Below are 22,550 nucleotides of genomic sequence, written 5' to 3'. Positions count from 1 at the left end.
GCACCAGCCATTTCTTGTGTGCAAACAGGAGGAAGTTGTTCAGGCAGCGGCCACTCTGAATGGTATGTGAGGATTTAGTGAAATACATGCTCAGGACAGCTTTCTTAATCCTTGCGAGTCTGCCCAACAGAGGGAATTCCAGGGTGACAGATGAAGGAAACGTCCAAGTCTTTCATTGAACACAGTCAAGCCCAAAAAAGAAAGTTGAAGGAACTTTGTTATATGTTTAGTTTATGCTCATCCAACAAATACCGCTGTTAAGAAAAAAAGTTTAATGAATGATGGTAATAAACAGGCTGGTACTACCCACTGATTAAAGTGTCATGATGCCTCTTTCTTAATCAAAGGAGTTATCTTGCTAATGAACTAAATTAGACTGAACTAACGTTCATGTTAATAATTATTACTTACAGAGCTAGCTGTGTTAGGAGTGATAATGATAATGTGAAAACTGAATATAATAATAATATTTCTCAGGCTCATATCCTCTAGTTTAAAGCAAATTTGACAGGAACATGCAAGTACCTCAGTGGCCCAACTTTGAGAAATAGAGGGGATTTTTTCATCATAAGGATGGTAGATTAGGTCCTAGGTGAGTAATGAAAAGAAGGCTGAAAAACAAAATTCCTTATTAGAACCAGAAGTGTTAACCTGACAAACACTTTCATTCAAACTCTGTAGCACATGAAATATATATAGGAAATACATATGGTACTCATTTTCCCTTAAAATGAGCCATGATTAAAAAAAAAAAAACAATTTTACATTCTCAAGGTTGGAAATAGAGAAGATATGCATTGGTGATAATATTGATTTTAAAAAAAATCTGCTGAAAGACTATTATTAGACATGGATTATAGTTACAGTGAAAACTGGGAGCTGCTTTTAATCCCCTAGGGGGTAGAAAGTTATGTAGGGTCCTTTTTATCATTGTCAAGGTGTAGAAAGAATGAAAAAGCCTTCGGTGTATTTCATTATTAGTACACATGAGCAGTTTGAACTCTCCATTATTGGGTTGTCTTTTTTCATAGTTGGTACCTTTTCCAGGCTTCTTCTAAGAAACTATTTGACAAGGAAAAAAATAGCCTTCTTGGTTTGATATGTGAGTATATACAAGTTCGCACAGGTTTTCACAAGAAAGTAAATGAAGAGCATGGCCTGCAAGCTTAATCATATTAACTCTGAATATAATCAAAGCTTCAAAGTTTAACTCTGTCTTAGCACTGAATGTGAATGGAAAACAAAGACTATAATATGAAGATATTTCTTAGTCTTGGAGGAAATTTTTTATTAAATACAAATTACTACCTCTCAAAGTAAAATTTACATTATATCTATAACAATATGAAATATCTTATTTAGCTACAACCAGATACTATTACTTGACTGTTTAGAACATAGAACAAAATCCTTCTAAAATAAGAAATCATAGACCAAATGCCACTGGTACCTTGGAGGATGCTGTCTTTCTTTGAATTAAAGCCACAACTAACAAGCCAGGCACAGTGGCAAGCACCTGTAGTCCCAGCTACTTGGAAGGTTGAGGCAATAGAATCCCTTGAGTCCAGGAGCTCCAAACCCAGTCCAGGTGACATAGCAAGACCTTGTCTCAAAAAAAAAACCAAAAAACAAAAAACAAAACAAAACAAAAAAAGCACGCACACACACACATAGACACATACGAGAAAACACCAACAGCAAAGACCAAATACTTCTCAACATACCAATGATTAGTAAGATTAATGATTACTTCTTTAATATGTCAGTTCTCTCAAACTATTACTGTTAATAATTATGGGTAACTCGCACGTTTATTTTCTTTGTGTAGGAGGAAAGAAGTGGCCAAAGTATTTTATTTTAAATTAGTAATCTCACTTTTTTCATCAGAGTTTGTTCGATATGATTCTACTTTCCACGTGTTTCTTATTCGCTGTTTTGCCTTTTAAGGCAGGCAAAGTGAGTCAAAAGCAAATCATGTTTCATGTGAATATTGGACTTTGACACTATTTGGACCAAATTATAGAGAAAACAGTGTTCCGGAAATTATTTTTTTTCTTTAAAAATACTTATGAAGTGTCAAGATAGGCCTTAGTAAATCAACCAAGCACATTTTTCAAATTATTTCAGTAAAGGGTGAGAAGTTGTGAAAACACCTTTTAAAATCTCAACATTTTATAATAGCTTATTCCAATAATGGAATAATTTATTCCATTATTCCAAAGGGTAACGCTGTCTCTTTTTCTGTTTGTCCATAATGTATGTCTGTGCAAACTTAGTATGGCTTTTACCTCATCACGCTAAAAGAGCAAATGAGATTTTAAACACGTCTACATTTTAATATGTGAGCCTGTAGCCTGCTATGCACAGTCTTCTACAGTTTATAGTGAGATGTTTCACATCAATTAAAAAAAAGATGAGAGAATGGGTTACTTGAAGAGTTTGTTTCCTTGTAATCAACTCTAAAGAGACCAAGGTCATGTAACAGATTTCTTTTTCTTTCTTTCTTACAGGGAGACTATGTGAATGCAAATTGCTTTATTGGTGAAGGGAATTAAAATTATAAAAAGCTGGGCTTAAAGAAGTGCAAAATCAGGGCTGTGTTGGAGCAGGGACAATATAATTGTGGTATGGATTCCCATATGGGGCTAAATTATCTAGATTTTAGTAACGTCAGCAGTTCTGTGTAGTTGCTGGAATGCGGCCGATGTGCCATTTTTGCTTCGTTTTTAAGATGGTTCTGATTCTACACGTTAAATATGCAGAAAGCTAAAATTGTTTGGGTATCTTAGTGGCACTTCTCAGATACAGGTCTTTGCATGTCAGAAATCTTATTTGACTATTAAACAGGAAGTGACACCAATGTGACTTTATTTTTCTAAGCAAAATGCCATTTATTATCATTTCTATCTAGGCTATAAAATCTTCCCAGTAGGGGGGAAAAAATACCCTTTTCTGTGAGTACATATCACGGTTGTCTTCCTTTACAGTGTACCATTCAGTAATACTGTTTTGTAGCAACTCAATAAAGCTGATAGTTTTTCTGGGTAATTACCCACAGCCCCCCTGCAGGACAAATTAGCATTCATGACCTGAATAATGCTTACTAGAAAGAGTTCAATGGAATTTACTTAATCAGAATCATTGCTTTCTCTTGGCTAATTTTTTTTTTTTTACCTAGTCCCCAACGCTTGCTAATAGCAAATATCTTTCAAGCCAATGTTTGGTACCTGATAGAGAAAAATGCATGAATCTTTAAATTTTGTAATGTATTTGTGAGTCTTGAAAAAATAAATATATATTTTTTATATTGAGTGTGTGAAAAATTAAGATATCCATCTTCTTTAAAATTTCTAATTAAACTTACATGTTTATTTCTCTTTTTAATGCTTACTGGTTTCAGAAAGACAGAGAGAGATTTTTCATTTTCTAATTATCCCTCAATTGTTTCTCAATTTGTTGAGGACAAAGCTAGAGGATTAGTTGTGATTTTGTGATAGATGCTTGGTAATCACTCTGTATCCTTAGGCATCAAAAATTAGGAGAACTTTGAATAGACAATGGGTGTTGTTTTTGACAATTTGATTGATTCTTACTTTGTTCTTGATGATTTATTTAATAATTTAATGATTTGAACCAAAATATATGAAATGTACATACTAGGATATTAGAAGAAAGGAGGAGAGAAAGTAATATTCACTGAGCTTCTACTACTTACAAAACACTCTGTCAAGTACACAGTATATTTTATTAATTCTTGAAATGGCTCAGTGAGGGAAGGACTAGTATCTCCATATTTATAAAAGAGGGAAATGTGTTTCAGAAGATACTTACTCCAGGTTATACAGCCATTAATGAAACAGAACCAAGACGCGATCCCAAGACTGCCTGAATCAGAAGCTTACACTTTTTTTTCATGTTTATGTGCAAAGATTTTAGGGTTTTTAGGAAGGCAAGAAGACGAAGTCCCAAACCAATTGGTTCTAAACCAATTCCCTTGACTGAATCTTTAATTTGGAAAAGACTCCTAACCTGGAAGAGGAAATGTTTCTAAAATACAGCTGCATATCAATGTGTTTGAAGGACAGCTCTATAGACAACAACCAAGATCAGAGAGCCACAGCAACGGGGCCGTCCTCTAAAGTTTATTTTAGCTTATTTCTCCCCGCTTCCTGTCATCTTCTGTGAATCTTCACAACCCAGTGGAGTAAACGGCAGGTGTGAACTGTTGAGACACAGGCTCCCACAATGGAGCATTACTGAGGGTTGAGAAGTAATCCAGTCAAATCAAGCTGAAGGACCAAAGTGTGAGATAAGATCCAAAAATAACAAAGTAAAAGCAGAAAGGTCCTTTGGGGTTTCTATGCACTTCACTCAGTGGAGACACAGAATTTCTGTAGGTTGGGGAGATTTGTCTGGAGGCTTAGTTTGTATAGCAATCTCAGTTTTTACCCAGGTGGTATGGTTGTTTTGGATTGCATATGATGTTTGTTTAGAGTATATATTTATTGGAGGTGACTTGGGGGAAGGCTCTCAGAAGGCTCTCAGAGATTATGTGGGGTAGTTACAGCCGCAGAAAGAAACCTCTAGGCTCTTCCACTGATTAGATTGCATAGTTCGAATGAATTAAAACAGTCCAATACAACTGAAAAGGAGGATTCACTCATTCAGGCCCTGTGCCTTGCAGTGCTGAACTGAATTTGGTACTTAATTAAGTTTCCGGGGGTGCAAAATGGTTATCCCATTTCTGAATCTAAATAAATCAAAATGTTTTTTCAACTTTGGGGGTTTCAGAAAACCCACAACACATTTTTTGCGCAGATTTTCCTTCCAAACACTAGAATATTGCAAGGAAAATTCAATCCATATGTTTCAGACTCACTTACAGTTGTATCAAAATCTTGTGTTGCAATTGACATTTGATGTTCTATGAAGTTTTCTGAATGCTTATTTGCCTTTAACTCAAGAACATAAAGTTGATTTGTCAAGCTTATAAGTACCAAAAACCCCAAAATATTAAATTTGAGTTGAAGACAACAAATTTAAAATTCTGCATCAGGCATTAAATTTAATAAAGCTTTTGTCTTACCATCTCTACAGCGTTGTGTACTTGCAGATAGGCATATGCCTGATGACATGGAGTACAAAGACACGGTATACTTTTGATATTGACATGGTGAGGAGAAAGTGAAATGATAGAAAAACAAGGATACATATTATTTATTCTGGTATTCCTCTGTGATTTAAATATTAACAGCATATTGTTTATAATTTAATGCAAAAAATACGTGCACTGACAGCCTATATCTAATTTTCTTCTTCCATCCTACAACAATCTCCGTTTAGTTTCTGGTTGGTACTTGGCAGCTCTTCATTTCCTGCCAGTGTGCAGGCAATGATGTATCTTCTGGTCAGTGGGTCCCTCCACATCACCACAAAGCCAAGACAACACTGGGAGGAGGAGAGGCAAGAGGAAAAATAAATCATTTAAACTGAAGCATCAGTGTCTTTGGGATGGTTGTATAAAAGAATCTGCATTTGTTGCTATTAATGCTATTTTAGAGGTTTCTAAAATGATTATGTCCCTTTGTTCAAGGCTAATAATGTGGTTCTTCCTTTGCTTAGAACATGATAATGGTGCCTTCCAATCAGAATCAGCTCAGAGAGGAGAATCATGTTCCTAAAGAGCCAGGAACCTCAGGAAAAAAAAAGTCTAAAAGTCTTCTGTTGGCACAAAATAAATAACAGTGTTCTGACATTTATTTATAACAGTGTCTATGTAGACAGTATAGTAGTGGGTCATTCACTTTGCTGTGTGACTTGTATATGTGGGCTCTTTTATAGTTTTCATTATTCTTGTTTTCAGTGTTTCTTCCCTTAGAACAAAAATGATGTATGTTTATTGTGGAAAATAAGAAAATGTTCGTAATTAAAAGAAGAAAATATTTCTGAAGCCTCATTTCTAAAGATAACTGCTATTTACATCTATCATATGTCCCTTCATTGTATTTTATACATAAACATTCATGCACTGCATTTTTTATAAATATGAGATTATACAGCACATACTGTCAGTGGCAATATAGAGCAATAGAAGATTATGCTATATGTTTTTAAATCTTCCTTTTTGATATGCTATATTTTAGATGGCTGTATATGGTTCATTGTTTGAATGAAATATTAAATCAAATATTCAAATATAATTATTCAAACGACTGCATGGTATTCCATTGTCAGAATGAACTATTTAATCATCAAAAATTCAAATATAATTATTCAAATTTAATAATTCAAAATTTTAATTTTCAGGCTGTCCTAATACACTGGTTACATAAACAATACTTGAAAATAAGATCTTTCCTTCAAATCTTTGCCAACGTGTATAATTTTTTCCTTAGAATAAATGCCCATAAGTGAAATAACTAGTCAACATTTTAAGGCTTTTGAAATATGTTTACAAAAATAGCATGCACCTTACTTTTTTTATTTTTTCAGAATGACAATAGATGTATGCCTCTGCTTCTGTGACCTTCACTTGATCCTTGTCAGGGTAATTGCAAGAGGTCCAGAAGGTTGGGAATGTAGAATACAGTGGGTGGCCAAGAAAGACAATTATGCTGAAGAGTACAAAGTGAGTCAAATGCACGTCTTGTTCCAAGATTCTTTGTGATTTAGATTCCTGCATTTTCTTCCTGCATCTTACTCAACACCCCTTATCACTCCTGCAAAGTATCACCTGACTTTTAGAGTCTATAGTAAGAGCCCCACAGGTTTTACATGAATAAGGCTAGTTTTGTAGTGAGCTCTGATCATCTGACAAAATAATATTTAATTGTAAGAAATGTTTTCAATAATCGTGAAAATTCTTGTAAGTCTAACATGGGCCAACTTCTATTTGGGAATGTAATCATGTGTGAAGTCCCTGCGGAGTAAATTGGAATAATGTGAGTAACTAGGGAATGCAATCATTCTATCCCTAGTTAGGAGATGGATGAGACAGGAAAGCTAAGTGGAAAGGTGTATAGACTCTGTGGGAAAAGGTCTGAGTTTACACCCAACCCCTCCATTCACTAACTTTATGACTTCAAGCAAATGACTCGAGCTGCCAAAGTTTCATGTCCCCCTCTGTCGGGTGCTTATATGCTCTACATGCCATCTCAGTGGTGCAGACACACTAACTTGCATACAGTGGGTGGTTAATAAACAGTAAATACTTTAGCTATTTTTAGACAGAGAAGATGCAAGGTACTCACTGAAGGCTATTTTGAATGCCTTTAGCCCATTTCAGCCAGAGGTCATATTGATTAAGAATCATGTTCTGCTACAAGTAACAACAAAAAAAGAGTAGCTTAAACTAATAATTCTTATTTTCTTCACCTACACCTTCACCACATCCAGAGGTGGACCTTGTTAGTGGTTATTGGTTTAAGAATGTCAAAACTGGCCAGGCACGGTGGCTCACGCCTGTAATCCCAGCACTTTGGGAGGCCGAGGTGGGCAGATCACAAGGTCCAGAGTTCCAGACCAGCCTGACCAACATGGTGAAACCCCATCTCTACTAAAAATACAAAAATTAGCTGGGCATGGTGGTGCACGCCTGTAGTCCCAGCTACTTGGTAGGCTGAGGCGCTTGAACCCGGGAGGTGGAGTTTGCAGTGAGCGGAGATCATGCCACTGCACTCCAGCCTGGGCGACAGAGCGAGACTCCCTCTCAAAAAAAAAAAAAAAAAAAAAGGTCAAAACCACGATGCTTCGGATTAATGTATCGTTTCTTGTCAGCTACCAACATATGGCTACTGCCACTGCTTTTGTCCACTGCTTTAGCCCCATGTCCCCATTTCAGGAAAGGAGAAAGAGGAAGTGATCAGGAGGGAGAGGCAGCACCCAGGTGAGAAGTCCAGAGCAGACTATGAATATCTCATTGGTGACTGCCACCCCCCACTGCAAGGAAGAGACAAAGAGCTGGGCACTTGCTTTTCTAAAGAAAACCAGAGTTACATTCCGTCTGCCAAAGATGCCTTTTTCCTTTCTCTGACCATACCTCTTTCTCTTTCTTGCTTCCTGTTCGAGACAGAGTAGGCTCAGCTAGCATAGTCAGAGGGGCGTTGCAAATCCCACCCAATAATTCTCATCCACCAGTTTCTGTGAATGCCTAAAATTTCAGCATCAGTGAATTAAGCTACCACCCACTATATGTTAAAATGCCTATATCTCTGGGAGGAAAGTTAGCACCTTGTTTCATTTCCATACTTAACACCCTAGATAACCAATAAATGCATTGATTAAATTCCCTTAAAGAGAAAATTAATTGAGACTAGGTTTTTAGCGAGGAAGAATGGAGAGTTCAGTTCTGCGTGACAGGCACTAGCCAGGCAGGCAGGAGTAGGGACGCGTGAAAGGAAATAAAGAGCAGGAAGGGCAGCGTGAAGCTGCAGAGAGGCAGTAGAGGCTGTTAGCAAATATTAGATAAGCACCTCAGAAACAAACACCACCTTTCACAGTGTGTCCTGGGAGTAGATCTCATTGCTCTTTTCTCTTTAGTCCTCATCGTGTCTCATCACATGCAAACCTCTATATTAATACACATCGAACACTCCAAACCACAAAATAGATAACTAGCCCAACCTGTGCCTGATATTCTGTTATACCTCACTTCAAGCTTCACATTTTGTGAAGCCCAATGTGGTTACACTCAGGAGCCACTATCCAGAGAAATGGGAATTGTTGACTACGCAGGCTGCTTCTCAGGTGAGAGTCTTCTGACTTGATGTTAAGATAGCGGAAAGAGATGTTTACCCTCAACATTTGATAAGACAGACAGTGTAGCTCATGACTTGTTCAGCTCATGATTTCTAGAGACAAACTGTGGCTTCAAATCCACAGTGACTATGGGAGAGGTATTTAACTTCTCTGTGCCTCAGTTTCTTCATCTGTAAAGTGACCATATAATGGTATTTAGGCTTGGTGTGGTGGAGGAGGTTGCAGTGAGCTGAGATCGTGCGACTGCACTCCAGCCTAAGTAACAGAGTGAGACTCTGTCTCAAAAAAAAAAGGTATTTATCTCTTTAGTTTGTTGTGAAGATTAAATGAGGTATATAACAAGAGCTGAGAACTGTGCCTGGAACACAGAAGTATTTGCTTTATTAAGTTTAAAGCATTATTTTTTTCTGTCTCAGATCTTTTCCATAGATACTAATAATCATATCTTATATGTCTATAGTTTTTTACAATTTCCAAAGCATTTTGTGTTTACTCATTTCAGGGAGGTGGTTCATTTTTATTAGGCCCGTTTTACAGATGGGTGAATGGAGTCACAGAGATTATGCTTATGTCCAAGGTCACATGGATAGTAACAAGGCAGAGACCTAAACCCAGATATCTGAAGACAAATTCAATGAACTTTCTGCTATGCCACATTGACATATTTGGAAGCAAAAGTTTTGAAATCATGGCAAAATGAACACATCTCACAGTTGATTCTGTTTATGTGTATTCCTGATTCCCAAAAGCTGAGTCTACGTATAGGTATTATCCAGTATACTTGCCTGGGTAGGTGTAAGAAGTGTTTGACTTCCTGACTCATATGTAATTTCTGTACTATTCCAAAAGGATCACAATTTATTCCATTAGTATTGAATGACCCAGTAATTATACTTCTAGGAATATACCTAGGAAAAGAATCTTTAGCAGTGAGAGAAAAAAAAAATAGTTGTATAACAAAATACACTAATTTAGAGTTATATGTAATAGCCAAAGAAGCAACAAATAATCAAATATACTTGGTCAGTTAAGTAAACTCTCATACATCAACTTAATGAAATAATGATAATGATAATAACTATTGTATATTGAGCATACAGTATGTGCAATGCATTTTACTATCTCCTTTCAAATGGAATCTCTTTTGATTTCCTAAGAGTTAGGCATTACTGTCACCCCACTACACAGATAATGCCCCAAAGCCAACGTTGTGTGCCCAGGGTGACAGACACGGCTAATGACTCATCCTTCAACCTTTCTTGCTTCTTTATTGCCAAGGAGGCCTGATTTTGCTTGAGAAAAAAGGTACCCAGCCGCAGAAGATAAATCAAGAATAGTCTAAGCTGATAAGAGCACTTCCAATGTCCTTGCAAGTAGTAAGTCTAGGGATGGGCATGTGGTATAATTCTTGTCAATAAGATTTAAGAATAAATTTTCTTGGGCTTCTTGAAAATCACTTCCTCAAGCCTTTTTTTATTTTTTTTCCTGCTCCCTTTTTTCTTGCCTTTGAACATTTTTATGAGAGTAGATGATGATGGAGGCTGAAGCAGCCATTTTGGGATCATGAAGGGATTAGAAGCAAATGATGAGAATGACAAAGTAAACAAGAAAAGTAATCTAGGCCCCCAGTGGCTGCAATTAGCCAAAAAGCTACCCTGGTATTGCCTGCTGCCTTTTGGGTTTTCTTTGTTTTTTTTGTTTGTTTGTTTGTTTTGTTTTTTAATAGAAGCAATACACATCCTTTTGGGATAAATCACTACTCATCTACTCTTTAGTACTAAAAGCAATTATATTAGGTAGGATTTGATAAAGCTGTGAGTGACATAGAAACACCATCCCGCCCCTCCACCACACACACACACATACACACACTAACTTGAACTTAAACACCTTTTAAAGTCTCTGATATGGTTTGGCTCTATGTCCTCACCCAAATCTCACCTTGAATTGTAATCCCCATAATCCCTACATGTAAAGGGAGGGACCTGAAGGGAGATGATTGGATCAATGGGGGTGGTTTCCCCCATGCTGTTCTCGTGACAGTGAGTGAGTTCTCACGAGATCTGATGGTTTTATAAGTGTTTGACAGTTCCTCCTTCACACTCTCTTGCCTGCCTCCATGTTAGACATACCTGCTTCCCCTTCTGCCGTTATTGTAAGTTCCCTGAGGCCTCCCCAACCATGCAGAACTGTGAGTCAATTAAACCTCTTTCCTTTACAAATTACCAGTCTTGGGTAGTTCTTTAGCAAGGTGAAAACTGACTAATACAGTCTCTCTCATAAAAAGTCTATGATAGGCAGTCTGGCACAAATATGGCATTCCACGAAGTCCTGAGAGACCCAAGCTTTTCCAGCTTTTCATTCCCCGATCTCAGGACTGTCCCCACCACAGGGACCAATATGGCTACTTGATTTCCAGCCTTCGTGTATGCATTCTAGCCAACAGAAAGGAGGAAGGAGCAAAGAAGAACATATGCCCTAACTTTTAAAATAAGCCAGAAAGTTTCACACACCATTTTATTCACATCACATTGGATAGAACTGCTAGCTGCAGGAAAAGCAAGGAAACATCATCTTTATTCTGGAAGGTCATGTACTCAGCTAAAAATCAGTGATTCAATCAGTGGGGAAAAAAGTAAAGAACATGCAGAGGGAAACACATGCAGTTGATGAATCCATATCTGTCTGACTTTAAAGCTATGCACTTACTGCTATATTCTACTTACTGTCTCTTGTGGCTAATTATACTATATAGTGATGTGGAAAATGTTATATTATTTTCCATCCTTTAAAACTATTCACAATTAAAATATAAAAAGAAAAATGCTTTTAATATGTTATACAGGATAAAATTATATAATATATACAGGTAAAATTATGATTTCAAAAGAGTCAAAGGAGTGGTTGTATTTGAATTTAGGAACATGAATGAATCACAGATTTTTTCCTACTTTTCTCTATTCTTAAGGCTTCTTTAATAAGGAAGTAATCATTTTGTAATAAAAATATACTTACCTTACACATTAAAATCATATAAACTACTCAGTCACTGAAGCTTTTAATATATAGCCACTAAGCAGAGTCTGTAAGTGGTGGATTTTATGTAGAAGAAAAATGATAAATAGCATGTCATTTGATGCTTCATAATTTTTGGTTTTTAACTTTCTGGGTCACTGATTTCTCAAAGAGTTTTCATTCTTTCCACACTTTAGTTAGGTGATTGAGGAAGGTGTCAGGCTACTGAGACATGGGAAAAGATGATGTGGAGGAATTAAATTCTTCTTTTGTTTTGGCTGAGTATACAAAATACACAGTATGATTTCGTAGTCCTTCTCCTGTGTATATTAACCTCTGTCTGCTATGGGAAGTATTGAGAAGACATTGAGAAGCTATCGTCCTGGCATTCAAATGAGATACATACTTGTATAATAAATGTACTTTTTTTTTTTTTTGAGACGGAGTCTCACTGTCACCCAGGCTGGAGTGCAGTGGCGCGATCTTGGCTCACTGCAGGCTCTGCCCCCCGGGGTTCATGCCATTCTCCTGCCTCAGCCTCCCACGTAGCTGGGACTACAGGCGCCCGCCACCTCACCCGGCTAATTTTTTGTATTTTTAGTAGAGGCAGGGTTTCACCGTGTTAGCCAGGATGGTCTCGATCTCCTGACCTCGTGATCCACCCGCCTCGGCCTCCCAAAGTGCTGGGATTACAGGCTTCAGACACCGCGCCCAGCCTAAATATACTTTTATATATACTGATTTAATAAAATCAGTGCTAGGAATTGATGGAATGGTTAGAATCAAGAAATTTGAAAAAAAGGAAAAAAAGAATTGCTGGTTGATAGTGATTAAGTGATTAAGGAATATATTGAGGGTGCTAGGATTACTACATTACCAGAGGAACATTATAAATGTAACATGTCAGCTCAAGAGCTCTTCTTCTCCATTCAGTGAGCGCACATGCACAGTTGGCTTATGTGGCATTGGGAGGTCCAGCAGCACATATCAAGGAGGTTTAGATCCCCGGATTGTCCTGTAGTATAGGTGATGCATACCTTAAGCAGTTATGTTCTATGTGTGGTTTAAGCTGTACTTTTTCCGTCTTTAATATGTACTTGCTTGCTGATTTTTTAAGAGGAAAAAGGACAAAAACAACATTGAAAATGATTTAAACCAGTGAAGTTAAGTGTAATTCTAATACAACAGATAAAAATCCATATTTTATCTCTTAAATTATTAGGATGATAAAGCTAACTTTTGCTTGATTGTTTTGCATTCATTATCCAGTCCAATAAATTGAGTATACAAATTTTACTCAACAAGAAACCTATGGCTCATTTTTAGTAATTTATTTATATTCAAAGGTTCAGTAGGAATTTCATATCTGAATATGTTCTAGAGAAGATATCCTTTTTATTTAGTTTCCAAACTATGTAATTCAAGAACTGTAAAGTGGTTGAGCCTACAATTAAAGATATGGCTTCTCAATGGCATACAAAAAAAAAAATACCTGGAAAAAAGATTAACAAAAATATGAGCAAACACTATATGATGGAAGTTCAAAAACTACTGAAGAACAAAAAACACTTGCGTAGATAGAGAGCCATACAATGTTCTTGGATAAGAAGATATATCGTAAAGATGTCAATTATCCTTAACTTTACCTATAGCTATTATGTCATACTAATATAAAATATTAATCAAAGTATTTCTAGAACAAGATAAGCTGATACCAAATTGTTTATATGAAAAAATAAACAATCAAATAGAGCCAGGAAGTCTTAAAAATAAAAACACTGAGAGGGAACTAGATCTTCCGGTTATTAAAACATCCTATAAAGCTTCAATAATTAAAGTATTATAATATTGGCATGCATACACACACACACACACAGAGAGAGAGAGAGGAGAGATAGAACAATAATTTGAATCTATAACTCATCTATACCATAAATCAATATTTTTAAAAATAACCCAATAAAACATGGGTAAAGGAAATGTACAGCTATCTCATAGAAAAGAAAATACATTTAAATAAAACAAAAAATGGTTGATCTCACTCATAATCTGAAAAATACAAATCAAAATCACCCAAACTTTTTTCATGTATCAGATTGGCAAAGATCCAAAAGTTGGATAACACCCTATGGTGGTGAAGGTTTGGAGAAACTAAATCTCTTCCACTTCCATAGAAATAAATTTGGCAATAGCAGAAAACATAAATAAATTTTAAAAATCGGCCAGGTTCTGTGGCTTATGCCTGTAATCCCAGCACTTTGGGAGGCCGAGGTGGGCAGATCATGAGGTCAGGAGTTCAAAACCAGCCCAGCCAACATAGTGAAACCTCGTCTCTATTAAAAATACAAAAAGAAAGTAGCTGGGCATGGTGAAAGGAGCTCATAATCCCAGCTACTCAGGAGGCTGAGGCAGGTGAATCGCTTGAACCCGGGAGGCAGAGGTTGCAGTGAGCCAAGATTGTGACATTGCACTCCAGCCCGGTGACAGTGCGAGACTTCATCTCAAAAATAAAAAAAATGGGCCAGGAGCACTGGCTCATGCCTGTCATCCCAGCACTTTGGGAGGCCGAGGCAGGCGGATCACGAGGTCAGGAGATCGAGACCATCCTGGCTAACACGGTGAAACCACATCTCTACTAAAAAAAAAAAATACAAAAAATTAGCCAGGTGAGGTGGCGGGCGCCTGTAGTCCCAGCTACTCGGGAGGCTGAGGCAGGAGAATGGCATAAACCTGGGAGGTGGAACTTGCAGTGAGCTGAGATCAAGCCACTGCACTCCAGCCTGAGCAACAGAGCGAGACTCCGTCTCAAAAAATAAATAAATAAAACTCATACAAACATACAAATCCTCTGAAACTGAAATTATGCTTCTAGGAATTAATTTGAGAATCTATTTAGGATTATATACATACATGTGAAAAACTACATATATATAGGATGCCAATACAGTGTGTGTGTATAAAAGCAAAAGATAGGAAAGAACCTAAATAGGAAGACATCAATAGGAGACAGTTTAAACACGTAATGGAACAACCATATAATGTAATATTTATCCAAATATGAAAGAAAAAAACCATCAGGTATAAATATTAAACATTTTTCAATTTATATTAACAACAACAAAAAAAACAAGATGCAAAACAGTACGTATAGCACGCTACATTTATGTTTTTAAAATGGCGGGTGGGGAGGACATCTTGACTCAGGCCTGTAATCCTAGCTACTGGAGAGGGTCAGGGGGCTGAGGCGGGAGGATCTCTTGAGTCCAGGAGTTAGAAGCTACAGGGAGCTATGATCGTGCCACTGCATTCTAGCCTGGGTGACAGTGAGAACTTGTCTCTTAAAAAAATAAATAAAAATAGGATGGAATATATACATTTGTATAGAATATCTTTGTAAAAGTACCCAAGAAAGTAACAAAGTTGTTTATCTCCAGGGAAGAACGTTGGGTGGTTAGGGGACAGAGGTAAAAAGAGAGACGTCTCAAACTTTTTATATCTTTTGAATTAGAACCTTTTGAGGTCATCACTATTCAAAAAATAAACTAAATTATAACAAATTTTAAACACCTAAGCTTGTAACTCACAGTCATACCCCATAAGTGTGGCTGTTTCAGGCACATATTTTCTAACCGAAGGGAGAGTGGCTCACCTCTCTTCAAACCGGTAGGCTTGAAATCTAAATACAAATTAGAGAGTACCTGGAAGGAGCCTAACATTCCACACGTGTAGTAAAAATGTCAACATGGACATTCCAAAGTGCATTTTTTTCTTTTTTTGAGACAGTCTTCCTCTGTCCCCCAGGCTGGAGTGCAGTGGTGCGATCCCGGCTCACTGCAACCTCCACCTCCTGGGTTCAAGTGATTCTCATACCTCAGCCTCCCAAACAGCTGGGATTACAGGCGTATGCCACCAAGCCCGGCTAATTTGTGTATTTCTAGTAGAGACGGGGTTTCACCACATTGACCAGGCTGGTCTTGAACTCCTGACCTCAAATGATCTGCCCCTTTCAGCCTCTCAAAGAGCTGGGATTACAGGCATGAGCCACCATACCCCGCCTATAAAGTGTACTTTCTGACATAACGTATAAAATGTCTTCCTAACTCCATTTTCAGTGGTATCGTGTTGTTAGCTTGAAATCTACTTTAGTGAGAGTATTTACCCCAAGGAAATAGGAAACGCCACACATCAGGGCTTTATTATATTGGTGGGGGGCAATGGTGGAGCCAGTAGTAAGACCAGCACACCACTGGCTTAAATGTTCTAACTTTTGCCATGATTTTCTTTGCAACTTTGAAATTACTTGACATTACTTTTCTAAAACATTGGTTGATATTTATTTGACAGTGAAGCTGATGAGAGATGCACAATAAGGAAAGATAAGCATAATGTGAGTTGAACGCTAATAACTAAAAATGTATCCTCGTCTTGGTGCACAACCCATGACACCCACTGAGAAGACCAAGATCAGATCATGGAGCTGCCACTCACTGTGTCTTCCCAGTTTAATTGGACAAAGAATTTTCTCTGTTTCCTTTTTAGACAATTACATAAAAGCTAAAGAAGTAAAATTAAGCAGATTTGCAAGCTTATTTTGTCTCCTTGTATCATATAGTGCATTTCATTTAATATTTGCCTGTTTTATTAATAATTGAAAGCCACTTTGCAACATACAGGCATGCAGAATAACTTTTGAACCTATGGGAATTAATGTCTAGTGAGAATGGTCTAGGAATAATAAAAGTTATGATATAAAAACCCTGATCAGCTATTTTGCAGTTTAACTATTCCCTGTAGATATTTTCCTCACATTATTACCCTCCTTTCACTTGAAATTCATATATCAAATTCATGTCAATATTATAGCTTGATAGGTAGCAAACTACTTAAAAAGATATATATATATATATATCTTTAGATACAGTTAAGTCAACCTTTTAAAAATGTAAAGAAAGAAAAAGCAGAATGTCATTACACATCTTCAAAAAGAAATTACTTTGAATGTAGAGAAGAGATATGTAATGTTTAACATCATTCTGTGTTAAACTTTTAAAAGGCCCGATTAGGATTCTCTTCTACTGAGATTTTTCTCTGGGACAGAGATTTTGGTTTTTTAGGAATGTTTGTATTTTTTCTGCTTTAAAAACAGTTTCTACTTATGTAAATATGCCTACCTTGCCATTACCTGTGTCAGTAATGCCCAGAGGAAAGTCTATTTCGAATATACACATTCTCCATATTTGGAAACTGTAAATTAAATCAGATATTTTTGTCTGTTTGTTATTAAAATTCTAGAGTAAGTTTGCCCAAGGGCAGAGCTAACACAAGCACACCTCCTTATACTGCTATGATGCCCTGATTTACCTTATTTGAGGGAATAGTATTGACCGTTTGGAGACACCTCTGCCTACAGTATTTCTGTGGCTATCAGGTTAATGGATATGTTTGGGTGGTATTAAAATCAAAATGATCTTTAAATTGCATCTGGCTGCAAAAGTTGCAAAAGCAAAATATAAAATCTATACATGAAAATGAAAATGTTTTCATTCAATAAAGTCGAATTCAGCGTTTAATCTGTTAGGTACTATTAGGATCACCAATAAAATACCAAGCTGGTTCTGCTCCTTAGGAACCACAAAAACAATGCAGATCATTTCCTCACTTGAGTTTGTCACATAGCCTTCCTCAACCAGTTCCCTCATCTCAAAGTGTTGTCAGTCGCAGCTGTGGTCTGAGTTTAACCCCCCAAAATTCATATGTTGAAACTTACTCCCCAGTGAGATAATATTAAGAGGTGGAGTCTCTGGGAGGAGTTGAGATCGCCCCCTAAACCAGCCCTCATGAATGGGATTAGTGTCCTTATAAAAGCGGTCGAAGTCGGGCGCGGTGGCTCAGGCCTGTAATCCCAGCACTTTGGGAGACCAAGGCGGGTGGATCACCCAAGTTCAGGAGTTCGAGACCAGCCTGGCCAACATGGAGAAACACTGTCTCTACTAAAAATAACAAAAATTAGCTGGGCGTGGTGGCAGTCACCTGTAATCCCAGCTACTCAGGAGGCTGAGGCAGGAGAATCACTTGAATCCGGGAGGCAGAGGTTGCAGTGAGCCAAGATCGCGCCACTGCACTCCAACCTAGGGGATAGAGTGAAACTCTGCCTCAAAAAAAAAAATAAATAAAGTGATCAGAGGGAGCTGCCTTGTCCTTTCCACCATTTGAGGACAAAGTAAGAAGATAACTTCTGGCCGCGCGAGGTGGCTCATGCCTGTAATCCCAGCATTTTGGGAGGCTGAGGCGGGTGGATCATGAGGTCAGGAGATCGAGACCATCCTGGCTAACAGGGTGAAACCCCGTCTCTACTAAAAATGCAAACAATTACCCGGGTGCGGTGGCACTCGCCTGTAGTCCCAGCTACTCGGGAGGCTGAGGCAGGAGAATGATGTGAACCCGGGAGGCGGAGCTTGCAGTGAGCCGAGATCGTGTCACTGCACTCCAGTCTGGGCAACAGAGTGAGACTCCGTCTCAAAAAAAAGAAAAAGAAAAAGAAAAAGAAAAAGATATCTTCTTGCAAGTAGAGAGTGAACCCTTACCAGACAACAAATCCGCTGACAGCATCTTGATCTTCAACCTCCCCACCTCCAGAACTGTGAGAAATAAATTTCTATTATTTATAAATTAACCAGTCTTATTTTGTTAGAGCAGCCTGGATGAACTAAGAGAGTTGGAGAAAAGAAGCAAGATACAACTGGTGCTAAAATGAGTGATCCCATGAATGCTATAGGAATTAGATAGAAGGTAGTTGAGATTCTTTAGAATAGAAACTGACCCGGCCGGGCGCAGTGGCTCACGCCTGTAATCCCACCACTTTGGGAGGCCGAGGCGAGTGGATCACGAGGTTAGGAGATCGAGACCATCCTGGCTAACACGGTGAAACCCCATCTCTACTAAAAATACAAAAAATTAGCCGGGCGCTGTGGCAGGCGCCTGTAGTCCCAGATACTCGGGAGGCTGAGGCCGGAGAATGGCGTGAACCCGGTGGCGGAGCTTGCAGTGAGCCGAGATAGCACCACTGCAGTCCGGCCTGGGCGAAAAGAGTGAGACTCCGTCTCAAAAAAAAGAAAAAAAAAAAGAAAAAGAAACTGGCATTTATTCATATTGGTAATCTGAACACCTGGAATATTTCCTGGCATATCATAAAGACTCAATAAACATCTATTGATTGCAGGATTAAAGTAAATAAGTGGTTCATTGTTGGCTGATGCAGAGGGAAAATCTTATGGATAAAATAGAATTTTAACTCTATCTTGAAGGATGGGCGGGATTTGTATTAATGAGGAGAACAGGAAAGGATACTCTAAGTGAGGAAAATAGCAGATGCTAAACTCCAGAGAAGTAAGAAGGGTGTTTTAAGAGGGCGATGAATAAGATTTCCAGGCTAATGCTAAGAGCCGGTGGAGCCAAAAGTAAAACCTAAATGTTGCTAGTGTGTCCGGAATTGGTGGGTTCTTGGTCTCACTGACTTCAAGAATGAAGCCGCGGACCCTCGCGGTGAGTGTTACAGTTCTAAAGGTGGCGAGTCTGGAGTTTGTTCCTTCTGATGTTCGGATGTGTTCGGAGTTTTTTCCTTCTGGGGGGTTCATGGTCTCGCTGGCTCAGGAGTGAAGCTGCAGACCTTCGCCGTGAGTGTTACAGCTCTTAAGGAGGCGCGTCTGGAGTTGTTCCTTCCTCCCGGTGGGCTCGTGGTCTCGCTGGCTTCAGGAGTGAAGCTGCAGACCTTCGTGGTGAGTGTTACAGCTCATAAAAGCAGTGTGGACCCAAAGAGTGAGCAGTAGCAAGATTTATTGCAAAGAGCGAAAGAACAAAGCTTCCACAGTGTGGAAGGGGACCCCAACTGGTTGCCGCTGCCAGCTCGGGCAGCCTGCTTTTATTCTCTTATCTGGCCCCACCCACGTCCTGCTGATTGGTAGAGCCGAGTGTTCTGTTTTGACAGGGCACTGATTGGTGCGTTTACCATCCCTGAGCTAGACATAAAGGTTCTCCATGTCCCCATCAGATCAGTTAGATACAGAGTATGGACACAAAGGTTCTCCAAGGCCCCACCAGAGCAGCCAGACACAGAGTGTCGATTGGTGCACTCACAAACCTCAAGCTAGACACAGGGTGCTGATTGGTGCATTCACAATCCCTGAGCTAGACATAAAGGTTCTCCACATCTCCACCAGAGTTGCTAGACACAGAGTGTCGACTGGTGCATTCAAAAACCTTGAGCTAGACACAGGGTGCTGATTGCTGTATTTACAATCCCTGAGCTAGACATAAAGGTTTTCCACATCTCCACCAGACTCAGGAGCCCAGCTGGCTTCACCCAGTGGATCCTGCACCGGGGCTGCAGGTGGAGCTGCCTGCCAGTCCCGTGCCTCGCGCTCACACTCCTCAGCCCTTGGGTGGTCGATGGGACAGGGCGCCAAGGAGCAGGGGGCGGCGCTCGTCGGGGAGGCTCAGGCCGCACAGGAGCCCATGGAGGGGGTTGGAGGCTCAGGCATGGCGGGCTGCAGGTCCCAAACCCTGCCCCGTGGGAAGGCAGCTAAGGCCCGGTGAGAAATCAAGTGCAGGGCCGGTGGGCTGGCACTGCTGGGGGACCCAGTACACCCTCCGCAGCCGCTGGCCTGGATGCTAAGCCCCTCATTGCCCCCGGCCGGCAGGGCCTGCGGGCTGCTCCGTGGGCGGGGCCCCCCAAGCCCACGCCCACCCGGAACTCCAGCTGGCCCGCAAGCGCGCGCAGCCCCGGTTCCGGCTCGCGCCTCTCCCTCCACACTCCCTGGAAGCCGAGGGAGCCGGCTCCCGCCTTGGCCAGCCCAGAAATGGGCCCCCACAGTGCAGCGGTGGGCTGAAGGGCTCCTCAAGTGCCACCAAAGTGGGAGCCCAGGCAGAGGAGGTGCCGAGAGCAAGCGAGGGCTGTGAGGACTGCCAGCATGCTATCACCTCTCACTAGGAAAGGTGAAAAAAGATTTACGAAGAGCCTTAAAAACTAAGCTGAGGAGTGTGGAGTTTATTAGGTAAGTAAATGAGCAGTGGAGGAAAGACATGATGAAAAATGCTGTTTGAGGGAACTAACCTGGCGGTGGTGGGAGGATAGAATCCAAGGAGGGAAGTATGAGCTGTGACCCCACAAGGGGAGGTGCATGCAGCAAAGCAGCTGTTGCTATAGTGCAGAGGTGAAGGACAGTGGAAAGAAGGGAAGAACTGATTTGGGAGAAACTGGAAAGTAAGAATCCAGAGCATTTGGTGACTTTTAATATGAAGCATGAGAGGCAGGGGCCAGGAGAATAAGATAAAGTTGGTGGTAGTAACGGACTGCGGAAAGAATACGCAGCATGTTTCAGATGTGCCCTGTGGCATTCTTCTGGGAATAATTGTGTTATCTGTTGCCATGAATTGTCCAATATATATTGGGTGCAATTAGGTACTTATTGAATGCTTATCTTTTGTCCAACTGTGCCAGGGGCTATGGGAAATATAGAGAAAGTAAGTCAATAACATGAACATCCTCAAAATGCTGGCATTATTTTTTATTGTTGTACTGTTATTTTAAAAACATTTTTGAACCACTGTTGGTTGAATCTGTAGATGCGGACCCCATGGATGGGGAAGGCTGACTGTACTATAATTTCTCCTCAGTTTACACAAACAGTGACTCTGACAGTGGCAAATTAACTTGCCCAGCATAACAAAGCCAGTAAACAGTAGACTCAGAAATAAAATCCCAGCAGTCTAAAGCTCAAAGTCTGCAGTTTCACCATCACACCATACAGGATTTACTGTATGGAAGTAGTTAATAAGGTTAAATGACACTAAATATTATTGAGGAACAAAACCTGTGGTATCACGAAATTTGTTTTAGGGCAGGAGGAGGAGATGAGGCTCACAAGAGAAACTGCATATGCAATAACATGCCCAAGGTCACTGACAAAAAGGCATAAATCTGGGCTAGATGATGGCTACAGGGTTGAATGCCAGGAACAGTGTTGTCACTCAATATGCACTGGGATCAATCAATTAAATACTTACTGATCACTGATCATCCATCTAGTAGTGACAGGCCTGGAAGTTGAGGATGAAGGTACCCTCTTCTCACATTTTCCAGGCTTCAGCTTTATCTTCATACCAGTACAGGCCCAGGATACAGTTCATTCAGGCATGCATCATATTTCAGATCAACTCAAGCTGCCCCTTCCTCAAGGTGGCACAAATTCAAAAGCATTCCTGTGATTTTTTTATTATTATTATTTGTATTTTTTTTGAGACAGGGTCTGGCTCTTTCACCCAGGCTGGAGTGCAGAGGCAGTACCTCAGCTCACTGCAACCTCCGCCTCCTGGGCTCAAGCAGTCCTCCCACCTCAGCCACCTGAGTAGCTGGGACCACAGGTGCGCACCACCACGTCCACTAATTGTTTTGTATTTTTTGTAGAGACGGGGTTTCGCCACGTTGCCCAGGCTAGTCTGCAACTCCTGAGTTCAAGCGGTCCGACTGCCTCGGCCTCCCAAAGTGCTGAGATTACAGGTGTGAGCCACCACACCTGGCCTTGATCTTCATCATACTCAGCTTCATCATGTTCAGCCTTATTACTCTGGGACAAAGCCTCTAGAAGCTCTAAGTGACACGAGTAGTGTAGTATTTTTAGTACAGAGGATGAGCTGGAGAAGAAACAGAACAGAGTTTAGAAAGATAAATACCTGGGCTGGGCATGGTGGCTCATGCCTGTAATTCCAGCACTTTGGGAGGC

At 39.7% G+C, this 22,550-nt stretch overlaps 1 protein-coding gene and 1 long non-coding RNA gene across 4 annotated transcripts in view; one reads left to right on the top strand and one right to left on the bottom strand.

Annotated features, from left to right (window-relative positions):
* Nucleotides 1-22,550, top strand: part of ADGRL2 (adhesion G protein-coupled receptor L2) — a 696,353-nt gene that overhangs the window by 202,363 nt on the left and 471,440 nt on the right. The window lies entirely within an intron of this gene.
* LOC116469849 (uncharacterized) lies at nt 4,125-5,448 on the bottom strand. Its single transcript, XR_004248365.1, has 3 exons — nt 5,087-5,448; nt 4,884-4,958; nt 4,125-4,289 (listed from the first exon to the last, which is right to left on the bottom strand). It is a non-coding gene; the product is annotated as an uncharacterized LOC116469849 (long non-coding RNA).

The sequence above is a fragment of the Hylobates moloch genome, unplaced genomic scaffold, assembly GCF_009828535.3.
Source record: "Hylobates moloch isolate HMO894 unplaced genomic scaffold, HMol_V3 SCAFFOLD_5, whole genome shotgun sequence".
In the NCBI taxonomy this organism is placed as follows: domain Eukaryota; kingdom Metazoa; phylum Chordata; class Mammalia; order Primates; family Hylobatidae; genus Hylobates; species Hylobates moloch.
Note: the sequence above shows the minus strand (reverse complement) of the source record. Positions and strands in the feature narration are given on the sequence as shown.